This window comes from Sorex fumeus, unplaced genomic scaffold (assembly GCF_029834395.1).
Source record: "Sorex fumeus unplaced genomic scaffold, SorFum_2.1 ptg000008l, whole genome shotgun sequence".
NCBI classification, from domain to species: domain Eukaryota; kingdom Metazoa; phylum Chordata; class Mammalia; order Eulipotyphla; family Soricidae; genus Sorex; species Sorex fumeus.
This window is the reverse complement of record NW_026606065.1, coordinates 21935461-21952396: the sequence shown is the minus strand read 5'-3', so window position 1 is coordinate 21952396 and position 16936 is coordinate 21935461. Positions and strand designations below refer to the sequence as shown.

Genomic DNA, 16936 nt, shown 5'->3' with positions numbered 1-16936 from the left:
CTTCCTGCAGAAGTCGGAGGCACGTAAGGTCTCTGCTTCCGGGTTACCCGCACCCCAACTCCTAAGGAAGGCCGGATTTGGATCATTTCTATTTTTTAGAAGAAATTTTTGTGCTACATTCCAGTTTCACTCTAATTCTCACATTGCCTTGTATCCTAAAGAGCGTTACCCTTGCATCTGCTTAGACAAATTGAACTCCTAGTAGTGCCTTGGTTTCCTCCTGGTTCTGTCTCAGGGTTCACTCCTGGTGGACCCGGGACCACATGTGGCTCCTGGAATCAAGTCCTGGTTGACTGTGTAAACTAGTTTTGGAACACCTACAGTTGTAAGGCTGAAGTGAGTGTGTTAATCTTACCAAAACCCGAGAAGAAAGCTTCGAATAATAATTTGCTGGCCGTTGATTATAATCCAGGGCCTATTCCAGTAGTTCAGTGATACGGTCTAGGTGACTGAGAATGGACCAGGCTTTAAAACCTTCGCCTCCACCTGTAACTCTAGGGTGACTGCTCTTTGCCTCGCTTATTCAGCCGAGAAGATTGATTCATCTAGGAGTAGATTTGAGGTGTTGAAAAGACAGCACTCACAAAGAATTGGTCTGATTGATTACTGTCCAGGCTGGAAGGAGGGTTGCTTTAGAAACATCCTGTCATGGGCTGTTCCAGTAAGACAACTTCCCCCTGCCTTTCTCCTGCCGGGCCAGTCTTTGGAACAGTTTTCAATAGCCACTAGATGGATCGGATGCTTGCTGTGCCCCACGGGCTGTTTGGATCTTTTTGGCGCTGACCCTGATGGCTCAGTAGCCTGCCAGCTCCTTGCCAACTCCATGGCCGTTCCTCAGTTCCCATCCTTTCTCCGCCTCGCCAGGGCCTGGAGTGTGTCTCAGTACTGTCCTCCCCGAGAACCAAACACGACTGCCCTGACACCCAGACAGCCCAGGCCTGGCTATGCACGGGTCTGCTCAGGGGTCACCCGGGGACTCTCCGGGACCCTCGATGGTGTATGGGGTCGCACTTGTGTCCCCGCAGGTGAGATGAGCCCCTTCCCCACTGTGTCCTTACTCTGGATGGCCAAGGCCCCTCGCTTCTGTGTCTGCCCTGTGCCGGGCGCTTCCAGTCAGGGCCAGCGTCCTCTCACCTGCTGGCCCCGAGCCAGCTCCCCACCCAAGGCCGCTGTGGCAACCACGTTCCGTTTCTCAGAACTGCCAACTCACTGGTTGCACTGTGCATTTTGAAACCTGCTTCTATTCGGGTCAGGTCTTGATGACACAGTCACACGTTCCCTTGCTACCTCTTGCTCTTGCGGTAGCCCTAGACCTGGCGGACTAGGGTTCTTTTCTGCCGAGGATTATTCTCCTCTGTCTCCCACGGTATCTGCCGCAGCGCCCAGCACCTCTTTGTACTCAGTGTATTTGGAATGTGTTCATCAATTATGAAGTGATCCCGGAATATTTGCCAAGGGAAAGATGCAGAAAGGCAATCCCTGGCCTGTTTTTATTCTTTAAAGTGTTAGGCCTAGAATAGTCACAGGCCTGGAGAGAAGCTAAAAGTACGTCAAGACATTGGTTGGGAGTGTCAGTCACAATCCGTGTGATTGAATCGTTGGCGGGTGCAGCGGGCGCAGAAACAGTTCTGTAGAGTGTTGCCCCGCACAGTACCAGCCAAAGCTGAGCAGAGGTCAGGGGCATAGGTGAGCAGGTCTTGAGCAAAAGACAAGCCGGTAGCCTGGGGTGGGGTTTCTCAGACGGGTCCTCTTTGCAGAAGTAGCAGAGGAGAGACCAGGAGGGGGCAGTGCTGGGCAGAGGACCCCATGCTCCAGACTGTTTCTCCCACTGGACATTCCCTTTGGTGCCTACAGTTTCCCCTTGGAAACTTGATGATGATCCTTACCTAAACCAGTGAGGAGATGGAGCCACCTGGCATTTCTGTGACCTCTGTCCCCTGGGCATGTCCCCAAGGGGAGCCCAGGCTCCTTCAGAGAGGCGAGGTGTCTCCGAGCTGGGACGGGAGCCCAGAGGAGCAGGAACACCAAGGCTGGAAGGGAGTCTGAGATGAATGAGGATTTGTCCCCTCGTCCCCCGACTGCTTGGACTGTTTCCCTACTACTGTGGGCGTCCTACATGAAGGCTTTTACACCTCGATTATACAGCAGTCTCAAGTGGCCGGTGTGCAGACACCAAGTAACCAAATACAGATTTATCAGCTAGATTCAATTTTGCCCAAGTGCATGCAGCGGTCTTTGCTTGATGTAACATCAAATTTAGCAACAGTGCTTTAATCAAATGGGGGGGGGGGGGGGGAGGATGCACAAAGTGTATGCTCAAAGAGAAAAAAAAACCCAGTATTATAAAGGGGTGTACACTGGGAGTGAATAGCTTTGAGCTGAGGGACCCCTTGGACACATCTGGAACTCAGCAAATATTGAATGAATGAGCTCAGCCTGGCATGGTGTGGATGGGAATTGCATCCTCTGTGGGAGCAGAAGGCATAAGACTCTCTCTGTTTCACCTGCAAAGCTTGTGAAAGTGGCAGGAGGCAGTTCCGAGGGGCCTGAGCCACAACGATGATGGACACAGTCACTCGGAAAACCATCAAATGCAACCAAACAGCAGTTCACGGGGCACTTGTTTACCAACGCGCTGTTCACTGGAGTCTAGCTGAGGAGGTACACTGCTCTTCCTCTTCTTCTCTTTTTCTCTCCATTAAATGAAAAGGCAGGCTAGAAGTGCCTAAGAAGGGAATTTCCTCATTTTTGTTTACTCTGATAGAATTGTGGACTGTAGTTGCATTAGTTCTAATAGAACTGTCGGTGAAGATCAGTTTTTCTCAGTTCTGTCTCATTTGGGAGGGTATACTGCATAACTTGTTTTCTGTTTTTTTTTAAGGGACAGATGTTCTGAAATACTCCCTTTCTAGTCCTGTAATTTATTTCTTTTGGAACAGTTCTTCCTTAGAATCTAAAACTTAGAATCCTATGATACTCTCTAATACTGTCATATATATATATAAAATTTTTATTAGTGAGACACCATGAGGTACAGTTCTGGACTTACAAATTTTTCTGCTTGGGTTTCAACTATACAATGATCAAATACCCATCCCTCCACCAATGGGCTCTAATACTCTCTTATGTTAGTAAAACTAGAAGAAAGGGAGAGGGCCAGTCTGCCTGGGCAATAGTTGGAAGGAAGGACATTTGGCCAAACATGTCCCTGGCCCCCGGGCCCCTGGGATACAGAGCAGAGCCATGCAGGATGAACGAGGGTCCCGGCCCTTAGCAGGGGCAGCCCAAGCCCCCGGTGTGCACAGGGAGAACCCCAAACCCCTCCCTGCAGATGAAAGGCATGTGGGTGGGCTTTCCCTACCTGCACACTCCCACCTTCCCCTGAGGATGCCTCTCAGCCTGGCCCCTCCTCTGCTCCCCACCCGCTTAGTACATTCTTGATCGAAATAATCACATGTAGGTGACACAGCTTAGCGATGAAGGTGGAGTGATCATAAAAGAATGTCGAACAGAGCATTTGGACGTCACTTCTTCCCAAGCTGGTGTCCCTGAGGCCGAATCCTCAGCGCATGTTTGCTTGGCACATTCTCCCCTGCACACACTTAGAACACAGCAGGTAAGACCAGGAAACCGCTCAGGCCCATCGTGTCATCTGCTTCTTAGACCCCATTTGTATTTCACCCGTCAGTCTAGCCATCACAGAAAGCAAATGATCATGTGTGAAGAAATCCTCAAGATGCTTTAGAACACCGCCCAAGCGAGGGCAGAGGGCTGTGCTCTGAGACCAGATTGACTTGGTTGATTTTCAGTCTCAACAGCAAATGGGACAAAGCTCAAAGGTCGTGTGCGACGCGGGTTTGATCCCCAGCACCGTAAGACCACCCCTGCACGACCTTCGTGGCCTTGGTGCTTCTGGTGGACTGACCCATCAGCCCCATCACCAGGCCTCGCAGTGGCCCCTATAAAGAAATCTAGAAGTCAATCAATGGAATGCTGGGTCATGGCGACAGCACCAAAGACTGCTCGCTTTTCCCACAGATGTTCTCACCAGTTCTGGAGGCAGGAAGGCCGGGGTCTGGACCCCTGCGGCTGCAGACAGCTCCTGCCCACCGGCCCTTTCCCCCAAGACCCTAGAGACCTCGCTCTCATATGGATGCCGCGCTGTCAGTCAGGGACCTAATGCAGGGCCACATTTACCTCCAGAGACCTCATGTCTGAATACATGGGGGCTGGGATTTCAGCTTGTGAACTTCGTGGGGCACTCAGCTCACTCCATAAAACCATGTGAGGAAAGTATCACGTTAAGCGAAATGACTCAGAGAGAAAGGGATAGACATAGAAAGATTGCATTCATCTGGGGAACATAAAGTAACAAAATAGGAGACTAACACCCAAGAATGGCCGAGATTAGTACCAGGAGGTTTACTCCATAGCTTGGAGGCTAGCCACACATGCTAGGGGAAAAGGGAGCTCAGATAGAGAAGGGAGCACCAAATAAAGGGTGTTGGGAGGATCCTCCCAGGATGGGAGAAGCATGCTGAAAGTAGACTATAGATCAAACATGATTGTCACCCATTGCCTCTTTTGCAAACCACAACACCCAATAAGCAAGCACAAAAATTTGTAAGTCTACAACTGTACCTCATGATGTCTCACTAATTAAAAAAAAATAAAAATTAAAAAAAAACATGTGAGTGGAAGAAAGTATTCAGTGTCATTCAACATATTGTCATAATAAAAACCACACAGCCACAGGCAGGGAGGACTGATGAAGCTTACAAGGAGCATTTAGAACGCACAGCTGACGCAATACTTAAAAGATTACACCCCACCCCCTCCCAAGCAGCTACAGCCAAGTCATCGTTCACGTCTGTGTCCCTGGAAAGGGGGCCTTGCCTGCAGGATGGTGAAGTCCGATGAAGAGCATGTAGATCAAAAGAGAGGAGGAATTCTCCTCAGGGGACACGGTCTTGTCTGAAGAAAAATCCCTTAGAAATACACTGAAAACTTTTTTTATTGGTGGGTTTAACATGGTTCAAGGACTCAAGGTTAATAAGCAAAATCAGGGGCTGGAGCGATAGCACAGCAGGTAGGGCATTTGCCTTGCACACAGCTGACCTGGGTTCAATCCCCGACATCCCATAGGGTCCTCAAAGCACTGCCAGGGGTAATTCCTGAGTGCAGAGCCAGGAGTAACCCCTGAGCATTGCTGGGTGTGACCCAAAAAGCAACATATATATATATATATATATATATATATATATATGTATATATATATATGCAAAATTAGTTTTATTTATTCATTAAGGATCAGTCATTCAAGTAGAGCCTCAACTGCAACCAACCCAGGCTCAATCCCCGGCATGGCATATGGTCCCCAGGGAGCCCCCTCCCTGCAATAAAGACAACAAAATTAAGAGGCTGCTCTGTCTTAACCTTAAGGTTTACATCAAGGCTACTTTCAGCAGTTAAGACAAATCAATAACCTAGAGTTGAGAGTTCAGAAAGAAATTTAATTGTTTACAGTCAATTGAGTTTTAACCCCCAAAAAGCCAACAGTTCCTTCTGATTGTTGGTGGGCGGGAGGGCAGCCGGCAGGACTACAGGAAGCCGTGGTGAGGGCTTATTCCTGGTTCTGCACTCAGGGATCCCTCCTGGCGGGGATCAGGGGACCATGTTGTGTGCTGGGGATCTAACCCAGGTAGGTCGTGTGCATGGCAAACGCCTCACGTGCTGTGCTATCTCTCTGGCCATCATGGTTCATTTTTGGAAGGAAGGGTTTGGCCCATACCTGGTAGCACCTGGCTCTGTGGTCAGGGACGATTCCTGGAGGAACTCAGGGGACTGTATGGGATGCTGAGGATTGAACCTGGGTCAGCTGTACCCCAGGCAAATGTTTTCCCTGCTGTACTCTCCGCCTGCTTCTAGTTCATTCTTGAAAGGACTTTGTTTTTACAGTTGGTGGTCTATCAAATGGGTATCCAGACCAATGAGTAAATTTGAATTACTGTATTATACCAAAAGCACAATGAGAAAAGATCTGTTTAGATGTATCTCCAGGGGTTTTTAATCCAGAGAGTGAGTGTTGGAGAGTCTGCTGGTGAGGGTGGCGCACCAGTTTCTGTGTGCCAAGCCAGAGGCAACCCTGCGGGTGGGGCAGGCAGTGGTTGGCACACACTGACCCAGGCTCAAACCTACGGACCTCACAGGGGCCCTGCGCCACCAAACCAAATAGCCTCCCACCCACAGGCGATCAAATGTCTGAGCACGCACTTATTTCTAGAGTATATAAACATGTAAGTCTGCAGACAACCATCTTTGAAAGGGGTCAACTGTTCTCTAGCAATTGATTCACAGATGGTCAGCAATCACCTGGGCATTTAGCGGGTCAGGGGCACTTCCTGGACTCACCCTATTGTTCCCTCCAAGGCTCGTCCCTAGAAGCCTCTGTGGGCACTCGGGTTCCTGGGAATGATTCTGTGTCCCTGCGGGTTCCCCGGAGTGATAACAGTAACTATGAAATTAATCCAACGAAGGGGCCAGAGAGATAGTCCAGTGGGTAGGGCGCTTGCCTTGCACACACCCAACCTGGGTTGGATCCCGGCACCATATATGGTCCCCTGAGCCCCGCCAGGAGTGACCTCTGAGCACAGAGCCAGGAGTGAGCCCTGAGCCCCACCAGGAGTGACCTCTGAGCACAGAGCCAGGAGTGAGCCCTGAGAGTCACCAGGAGTGACCCCTGAGCACCACCAGGAGTGATCCCTGAGCACAGAGCCAGGAGTAAGCCCTGAGCACCATCAGATTGGCCCCCCAAACCGAACAGACAAAATTCATCTAAATTTCTGTCCAGGGGCTGGAGCGATAGCACAGTGGGTAGGGCATTTGCCTTGCAGAAGGCCAACCCAGGTTTGATTCCTCTGTCCCTCTCGGAGAGCCCAGCAAGGTACCGAGAGTATCCCGCCCGCACGGCAGAGCCCGGCAAGCTCCCCATGGCATATTCCAATATGCCAAAAACAGTAACAATAACGGGTCTCATTCCCCTGACCCTGAAAGAGCCCCTAATATGCCACTGGGCTACACTATCACATGACAGGGATGAATGGAGACGTTACTGGCGCCCACTTGAGCAAATCAATGAACGGGACAAGTGACAATTAATTAAAAAAAATAAATCCCTGCCCAGCCCAGCCTCTGTGCTTCCGACACTGCTTCAGATGTGTATTTGCACACCCGTCAGCATCACTGCAAGAAGTGGTTGAATCAGTGACCAGTGACTATTGGCAGGTTTATTTCACATGAATAAACTGGCCTTTGGGACTTTTCGGTCCCCTGCCCTGTAGATCAGGGGGACTCGGGTATGGCCGGTGCTTGCCACCTGGTGCTGGGGATTTCTCGGCTGACCTCCCGGTCCACCTTCAGCCCTCGCCTGCCCAGGTGCTTCTCTGGTGAGGGGCAGGTGAGGTGGACTCGGCCCACTCCCTCCCGAGGCTGCCCCTCCCCCCGCTCCTCACCTGAGACATCATGTTCAACTCACTTGTCGTCCTTGCCTCGGCGTGAAGGAAGAGGAAATGCTTCCGTGGAAGGCTGCTCAGCAAGGACTTCTGTCTGCAGCATCTCTGCCCCAGCCCACGGACGCCAGAACCGAGCTTTCTCAATTAATGGGAAGGAGGTGTTTTTTTTTTTTTATGTAGGAGTACTGCTATTTATTCAGCCACTGATTAGCTGATTGAATTGTGCATGAACTCCACCTTACTTTTTTTTTTCATTTTTTTATAATTTTATTTATTGAATCACTGAGAGAACAATTACAAAGCTTTCAGGTCTAAATCTTGGTCATACAATGAAACACCCATACCTTCACCAGGACCCACTCTCCACCACCAAAACCCCCAGTATACCCCCATCTCACCCCCTCCCCCTACCTATGGGGCAGATGATTTCCACATTACTCTCTCTCTACTTTGATCACATTCAATATTTTGACACCAGACCCACCATTATTATTTGAGATTTTACCCCAACACTCAGATCTGCTGAAAAGGCAACAGTAGACAATTTGTGTTCTATTGCTGGTTATGAATAACATATGATGTCGCGTGGCTGCAGTAGGGCCATGAGATTTTGAAATTCCGAAATTTTAGCATTTAAATCTGGAGGGATTTCTGCCAAAAGCCACTGGGTTTTGAGATTTGCTCCTGAGTCTCTGGGATCATGGCCGTTGAGCAGCTTGATCAGGAGCCAGAGAGGCGTTCGTTCGTGGGCGATGACTTGGGGTCTCGTTGGGGTGGGGAGGACAGGCCCGGCTCCACCCCCATCCCGTGAGGCCCAGACCTGACTGTCCAATGGTCTCTGGAGGATGACGGCCTGGGAAGGAGGTTTTGCATGCTCTTTGCTTGGTGGAAAAAACCTTAGTGGACATGTCATTCTCTTCCTCTCTTTTTTTAGTATCTTTGTTCTAAATATTACATCAATATAGATAAAGCTAAAAACTTGGGGGAAACCACCTGACATGAACAGGAAAAAAAGACACATAGAAAATTATAATTCCATCTCTTTCTATATAGAGAGATATATATCTATACATATACATACATATGTACATATATACATAGAGAGGTATAGATATACACATACATATGTACATATATATCTTACAGACATAAAAATAAGTACAAATAATAAAATTAGTAAGAAACTAACTTTTTCAAGCACCTGTTTTGTAAGATAAATGGCAACATTATTGGACTATAAAATCCAGATGCTGGAAAGAAAGATGGCGGCCGCACGGGAGCCTTGTGGACAGCAGGTTTGAGCCGGGCTCGGCGGGAGCGGCGGGGACCTCATGGGAAGGGGGGCTTTGTGGGCCGTCCCCCACGCCCCACCGAGGTCGCCGGCTGCCCCCCACGAGCGGCTCTCCGGCACGGCCACGACTCCAGGGCACAGAAACCAATCTCTTAACTATCTAACTTTTAATAGAAATTCTTCCAGGGTCAATAAGTAAAATAGCAGAAATTCAAAACCCGACATCATTTTATTCTTAAACCAAGTTGTAGAAAGCAAATCATTTCACAACGCTGTTTCAGCATATCTGATTGTGGGGGGTGGGTCGTAAACTCTAAACAATAATTGTGCATCTTCTATCGAAACAATCTATCTAGTCAAAGTAGATAGAGTATTAACTAGAACTCATCTGCCTCACAAGAATTGGGAGGGGTGGGGGGAGGTGGGGGTCTATTGGGGTTCGGGGTTAAAAATAAGTATTGGTAAAGGGAAATGTGTTTGATATTTACATGACTGAGACCTAAACCTGAAAGCTCTGTAACTTTTCCCACAGTGATTCAATAAATAAATAAATTAAAAAAAATGGCAACATTATTAATCTATAGTGGAAGGAATGGAATTTTATAAATAGAAGTAGTAAGAGAAAATCATCAAAATGCATTGCAATGAGCTGGCAATTAATAAGGAAAAAAACTCTCCAAATGAGTGGAAATGAAACTCACTTAGATACTCTTAAATGACTTTTAGGCCCAAGTGGAAACATTTTTCAGATTTTCTTTAAAATATTAATGGGAAAACATTAACCAATCCAGTTGAATTTCACAAGCTGCATATTCATAAGAAATTTAATGACCGCGTGTTTATATATAACAAGAAAGGAAATGAATGAAAGCAGTTAACAGAAGGCGCTAGAATAAAGGGAGACAAAGAGCTGTAAGGAAAATAAAAACAAATCAAAATAGCGAGTCGAGCCTTCCATTTGTCACCTAGACAACAATAAGTTTTAGCTGTCCCTCCATGAAATTAAAGAGAAAAATCTCAAGTCAGTAGTTTGTTTTTAAGCATGAAAAGTCATTTTTAAAGTAATCCCTACAAGTATACAGAAGGATTTGAGAATATGAATTCCAAGAACATCTCAGCGAGTGGGGGTCCGGGATTTCCCTGCAGAGACCCAGCTTTGGTCCCAGCACCTCACGGTCCCCTCAACACCAGGAGTGACCCTGACATGGGGTGGGGTGTCGTCCCCAAATAGTAGAAAAGAATGTGGGAACCAGATAAGGAGCTATTTTACATAAATCTTTTTAAAATAATAAAAGAGAAAGTTGTTTGAAGTATTTGGTGTTCCATCATAGAATTTCACCCGTTTGGACCCATTTTCCCTTCTCACTGTTTCCCTTTCTTCCCTGGCACTGTGCCAGGAGTGATGGCGCCCTTCTCCATCTGCTTTCCTGGTCTTAGCTCATTTCCCGTGCGCAGGATGCCTACAGCAGCTCCGGGTTCCCTCATGCGTCTGTAGAGGTTGGCGCAGACTCTCCCCACACCCTTCCTGGGCATCCCTGTTGGCTCTTGGCTGTCCCATTTTCATATTCGATAGTGTCTTTATACTTCTTTGTTTGCTTTAATTTGTCTCCCTACAAAATCATTCATTCCATCATTTCAGACAACCAAACCTGTACTCCCTCTGGGGTTTCTCATTTTCTCCCCAAACTTACGCCTGTGTGAGTTCTTTATGCTTTAGCTTTGGTGAGTTTAGGCCCCTCATTGTTTCCCGTCCTTCTCTCCTGCCATTTGTGATGGAAGTTGCCATGTTCCCTGTCAGGTTTTTTGATGAATCTTCCAGGCAGTAAGAAGCTCTGTCAGGCTGTAGCGATAGCACAGCGGGTAAGGCGTTTGCCTTGCATATGGCCCAACCCAGCTTTGATTCCCAGCATCCCCCCTGAGCACGGCCAGGAGTAATTCCTGAATGCATGAACCAGGAGTAACCCCTGTGCATCACTGGGTGTGACCCTAAAAAAGCAAAAAAAAAAAAAAAAAGAAGCTGTCTCTCCAGCTGTGAGGCTGGAGAGATAGCACAGTGGGTAGGGCGTTTACCTTGCATGCGGCCAACCTGGGTTTGATTCCCAGCATCCCATATGGTCCCCTGTGCACCACCAGGAGTAACCCCTGTGCATCACCAGTTGTGACCCAAAAAGCAAAAAAAAAAAAAAAAGAAGCTCTGTGGCTCTCCACGTGGCCCACAGAGATAGCAACAGTCTTGTAGTTTGTAACAGGGTGAGCGAGCAATTCACACGCGATTTCTGGTCCTCCACAGACTGGGAAAGTTTTACTCCAGCTGTAAAATCCCTTTTCCAGGGCCAGAGAGCGGGTACAGCAGGCAGGCCCTGGCACTGCTTGTGGCTGCCTCAATCCCCAGCTCCTATAGGGTCCCCTGAGCCTGCCAGGTGTGGTCCCCCAAATAATCACTTTCTTTTTCATCTAGGATGCCTAGCACCCCTCTAGCCACCCCCGTAAACCTCCCATTGTTCTCTTGTTATGTTGGTGTTGCTGTCTCGAGGTTGTACTTCCGCTCAAGCCTGTAGGCACGGCATTCAGTCTTAGCCCTTCAATCCTTCAGCTGCTGACCTGTTTGGTTGGAAAATGATGGAGGTCCTTTTCAGGTCTGAATAATCCCCTGAAATAAAATTTTCACGTCTATGGTAGGCAACAGGTGGGTGGAGGGTAGGGAACCTGGGGACATTGGTGGTAGGAAATGTGCACTGGTGAAGGGACGGGTGTTGGAACATTGTATGACTGAAACCCAATTACGAACAACCTTGTCACTGTGTATCTCACTGTGATTCAATTTTAAAAAATCACTGTATCAGTGTCATCCCATTGTTCGTCGATTTACTCAAGTGGGCACCAGTAACGTCTCTATTCGCCCCAGCCCTGAGATTTTAGCAGCCTCTCCTTACTCGTCTTTCTCAATGATTGGAGGCTCTTTCAGGGTCAGGAGAATGAAACCTGTTATAGTTACTGGCTTTGGCATATTGAATATGCCACAGGGAGCTTGCTAGGCTCTGCAGTGCCCGCAGCTCCCTCTGTAGGGAAGATACTCTCAGTTGCTTGCCGGACAAATCACAGAGAGAACCATATATTTCTCTCTGTGATTTGTTGCCTACTGCCTGAACCCCATCAAACATGGTGTGGTAATCATGGAAAATGGGTAGGAAGTGTCTAATGATGTGTCCGGAAAGTGATCTGGAGTGTGACGGCGGTTGGGTAGTGGAGGTCGGCTGCCAGGGCTGGGCCCCCTGGGGCGGGGAGGACTCTCACCCGACTCCCTCTGGGGTACCCCGAGTGAAAACAGCCTGGCACGGAGTCCGGTGGCATGGTTATGGGGGCCTCCTTTTATATTCCCATCTGGGAGGAGCATCCGTGAGTTCTGGAGATTGGTCGATGAGGAGATTATCTGGCACCGGCAGGAGGTGGCTTTGGGTGTGATCCCTGGGTCACTGGAGACTGGGGGAATCAGGCAAAGGATCTCTGTTCCAGGTCCCGTTGAGTCCAGAGTCCAAGATCACAAAGTTCCGCATTACCTGGGTTTTGTGGGACTTCACTCCTGCATTGAGGCTCGGCCTGAGCACCAGGAAAGTGGCCTGGAGCGTGGCAGCAGTTGGGTAGTGGAGGCCGGCTGCTGAGCCTGGGTCCCTTGGGGCAGGGAGGGCTCTCACTCATCCCCCTCTAGGGCTCCTCGAGTCTCCCTCTAGCTCCCGCCCGCTTCCCATCTCCCTCTAGCTGCTGTCTTGCGTCCCCACATGTGCATGCCTAATCTCAGCTGGTCCACCGAGACCCCCTGAGCACCAGCCCTTAGTCCCCCGAGTGGTCCCATTTCTGCTCCAACAAGATGAAAGAAACAATGAACCAAGAGAAGCTCACCAAACTGCAAGCCCAAGTGCACACTGGTGGGAAAGGAACTGCTCGCAGAAAGAAGGTGATTCATAGAACAGCTATAGCAGATGACAAGAAACTTCATTTCTCCTAACGAAGTTAGGCATAGGGGCTGGAGCAACAGTACAGTGGGTAGGGTGTTAGCCTTGCTTGCTGCCAAGCCGGGTTTGATTCCCAGCATCCCATATGGTTCCCCGAGCACTGCCAGGAGTAATTCCTGAGTGAAGAGCCAGGAGTAACCCCTGTGTATCGCCAGTGTGACCCAAAAAGCCAAAAAAGAAAAAAAAGAAGTTAGGCGTAAACAATATCTCTGGTATTCACTCCTGGGAATATATCCCAGAGAGGCAAAAATGTGTAGCCGAAGTGACATCTGCACTTGTTTGTTCATTGCAGCACTCTTTACAGTAGCCAGAAACTGGAAGAGACCTGAGTGCCCAAGAACAGATGACTGGTTAAAGAAACTTTGGTACATCTACACAATGGAGTACTATGTAGCTCTTAGAAAAGATGAAGTCATGAACTTTACATACAAGTGGTACAATATGGAAAGTATCATGCTAAGCGAAATGAGTCAGAAAGAGAGGGATAGACATAGAAAGATTGCATTCATCTGGGGGATATAAAATAACAAAATATGAGATTAATACCCAAGAATAGCTGAGATCAACACCAGGAGAATTACTCCATAGCTTAGAGGCCAGCCGGGTATTCTAGGGGAAAGGACAATTCAGATAGAAAAGGGAACACCAAATGGAGGGTGTTTGGAGGATCCTCCCAGGAGGGGAGATGCAGGTTGAAAGTAGACTGGACTGAACATATTCGCCACTCAGTGCCTCTTTTGCTGATCACAACACCCAAAAGGAGAGAGAGAACAAAAGGGAATGCCCTGCCACAGTGGCAGGGGAGGATAGGGGGATGGGGGGGATGGGGGGGAGGGACATTATCCTGGTGGTGGAAAATGGGCACTGGTGGAGGGATGGGTATTTGATCGTGGTATGACCTAGATCGAAGCACAAAGATTTGTAAATCTACAACTGTACCTCATGGTGTTTCACTAATAATAAAAAAATAAATAAATAAATAAATAAAAGGGGGGAATATAAGCACATCAGAATCATGTTTAATAAAAGCCTGAAAACTTTAAAAAAAAACAATATCTCTGGTATTGAGGAGGTGAATATGTTCACAAACCAAGGAAAAGTGATCCACTTTAATAACTCTAAAGTTCAAGCGTCCCTGGCAGCAATCACTGTCACCATTATAGGCCATGCTGAGCACAGCAGCTGACAGAAAAGCTTCCCAGCCTCTTGAACCAGCTTGGTGCAGCCAGTCCGACTAGTTTAAGGAGACTGGCTGAAACTCTGCCTGAATGGTCCAATGGATGGAAAAGCACCACTCGCGACTCGAGAGGATGACGATGATGAGGTTCTAGATCTCAGGGAGGATTAAAAAAAAAGTAAATAGGGACTGGAGAGATAGCACAGCGGGTAGGGCGTTTGCCTTGCACGTGGCGAACCCGGGTTCAATTCCCAGCATTCCATATGGTCCCCTGAGCACCGCCAGGAGTAACTCCTGAGTGCAGAGCCAGGAGTATCCCCTGTGCATTGCCGGGTGTGACCCAAAAAGCAAAATTAATTAATTAATTAATTAATTTTTAAAAAGTAAATAAAATTCAAAACAAATAAAACCTTCTTTGATGGAACCTTTGTCCCAGAATTTAAAAAAATCTAAAACCCAAACCAACATATCACCAAAGTGGATTTGGGGTCAAGCATGGCCAAAATCTGCACCTCAGTGACAGCACGCAGCCTCTCCCAGTGATGTGACTGGAGGAGGAGGGGTGTGGACAGCGCCCCTGTTTCTGTCAGAAATGGCTAGGCTGTGCTTTTTTTTTTTTTTATCTTTTCAAATTGCCATTATTTTCTGGTCAAATGACAGGTGATCCGCTTTCTACCTTCCAAATCAGATTTCTCTGGAACGATGCTAGCCGACCCGGTTTCGATTCCCAGCATCCCATATGGTCTCCTGAGCACCGCCAGGAGTAATTCCTGAGTAAAGAGCCAGGAGTAACCCCTGTGCATCGCCGGTGTGACCCAAAAATAAAAAAAAAAGTTAGGGGTAAACAATATCTCTGGAATTGAAGAGGTGAATATGAATAAAGGCAGATTTATTTCTGCCAGAAAATGCTTCCTTTTCCTGAAACATAATCCTTGTGGGGTCTCAGGGATCATCTGTGTGCCGAGCACTGAGGGTCCAGTCTAAGTCTCTCGCCTGGCTGCAAGGCCTGAGCCACTGGCAGCTTTATAGGAGACCCCCTTTTCCTTCCCAACAGAGCCTGTAAGGGAGCCTTCCCAAAGTGTCTGTTCTTGGGGCTGGAGCAATAGCACAGAGGGTAGGGCATTTGCCTTGCACGCGGCCGACCTGGGTTCAATTCCCAGCATCCCATATGGTCCCCTGAGCACCGCCAGGGGTAATTCCTGAGTGCAGAGCCAGGAGTAACCCCTGTGCATCGCCAGGTGTGACCCCTCCAAAATAAAAAGTCATTATCAAAGTGTCTGTTCTTGGTATTGCTGGGAGTTGGACCACCCCTGGCTGTGCTCAGGACTTACTCCTGGCTCTGTGCTCAGGAATCACTCCTGGCTGGGCTCAGGGACACAGCAAGGATCAGATGGGTCAGCTGAGGGGGGGGCAAGGCCAGCGCTTAACCCTTGTCCATCTCCCTCCCCCCTCCTTCGTACTCTTAGACCACTCATTCATCATTCTGTTTCTCACTGTTTTCTGCAGTTTTTAATACAATGACTCACAGAATTATCTTATGCTGTTTTCCCATTTCCTGGCTAACCCCTAACATTGCTTGTCTTACATCTCCTCCCACTGGGCTCGTTCCTGAGTGGACGAGATAAGGAACCGGGAAGCTTGCTTTGTGTATTAAATTTACCATAACTGTGGTTGGTTTATGCTCACGCTGAGAAAAAGGAGCGTGTGAAAGGCAGCTCCGTATGCACAGACCCACCATCGCCAAAACCAGAAGCCAGCAAGCCAGAAATACCTTCCTGTGGGGCTGTGACTCCCTGAACACACTCTGGTGCAGAAGGTGGTCATTGGGTTCTCAGGATGGCAGTGCCCGCAGCTCCCTCTGTAGGGAAGACCCAGCCCCTCCCCTCTGCCCATCCTCCTTGCACACAGCTGGCTTTGCCTGCAGAGGCCGCCCATGTGCCGTGCTCAGGGCCAGGATTATTCTATGCACTTGGGGGAACGTTCTGGAGGGCTCACAGGTGACTTCAGCCAGGTGTGGGCCCAGGCACCCAGCCCCAAATCTGCTCACCTGTATCAGAGCCACGTGGTGCAGCCTCACTTGGACCCTGGTGGACGACGGGACCCCAACAGAGGGTTTGTGTTCAGTTACACACATGCTGGTCAGTGAGGACTGCCCGTGAAGCTCAGAACTGCCCATAAGGGCATCACTGAGGAAAAGCTGGTTCTGGAAGTCATTAAAAAGACTTTGAACTGGCGGGCGCAAAGGGGAGTAAAGGAGTCGAGAGGCGGAACGTTTGTGGTGCTTGTTTAGCTGCAGTTGCTGCAGACGTGCTTCAGACCCTGACACCACACAAGGCCCTGTGAGCACAGCCAGGTGTGGGCCCCGAAAACAGTCAGGTGTGGCCCCAGAAACAGCCAGGTGTGGGCACCGGAAACAGTCATGTGTGGGCCCAGGCACAGCCAGGTGTGGGCCCCAGAAACAGCCAGGTGTGTGCCCTGGCTCAGCCAAGAGACACACATACACATACCCGGGGAGAAAGGAGGTATCACAGTAAACCCAAACCAGTGTGTGGACTTGTGCTTGTGAGACAGACAGGAAGTGAGAATGGTTGGCAGGAATTGACCTGCAGGTGAGGGGGTGAGGTGTCTGCTCGGACCCTGCAGGGGATGGAGATGGGGGCCAGGCGACTCAGATCTTGTCTGAGAGAAGCCTTTGGCCTCCTGACAGGGGTGGGAGCCCACTGGTGGGTTGAGTGAATGAGAGCAGCTGGAGCGAGGCCTCCCCTCACCCCTGCCGTCTCCTGGGGACCTGTCTCAGTAAGCAGAGGAGCAGGGAAGGGCCTGGGCTTAGAGACACCTGGAAGTTGGGGCTCCCAGGGGTGGGGAGGAGGGGGGGGTCCTACAGAGCCTGGAGTGAGGAGTCTGGGGGCCAGGAAGATAAAGAAAGGACACTGCTCGTGTCCTTGTA

At 49.0% G+C, this 16936-nt stretch overlaps 1 pseudogene; it reads left to right on the top strand.

Annotated features, from left to right (window-relative positions):
• The first annotated feature begins 6476 nt into the window (after positions 1 to 6476).
• LOC130018768 (transcription factor BTF3-like) lies at positions 6477 to 14160 on the top strand (annotated as a pseudogene).
• Positions 14161 to 16936: the final 2776 nt, after the last annotated feature.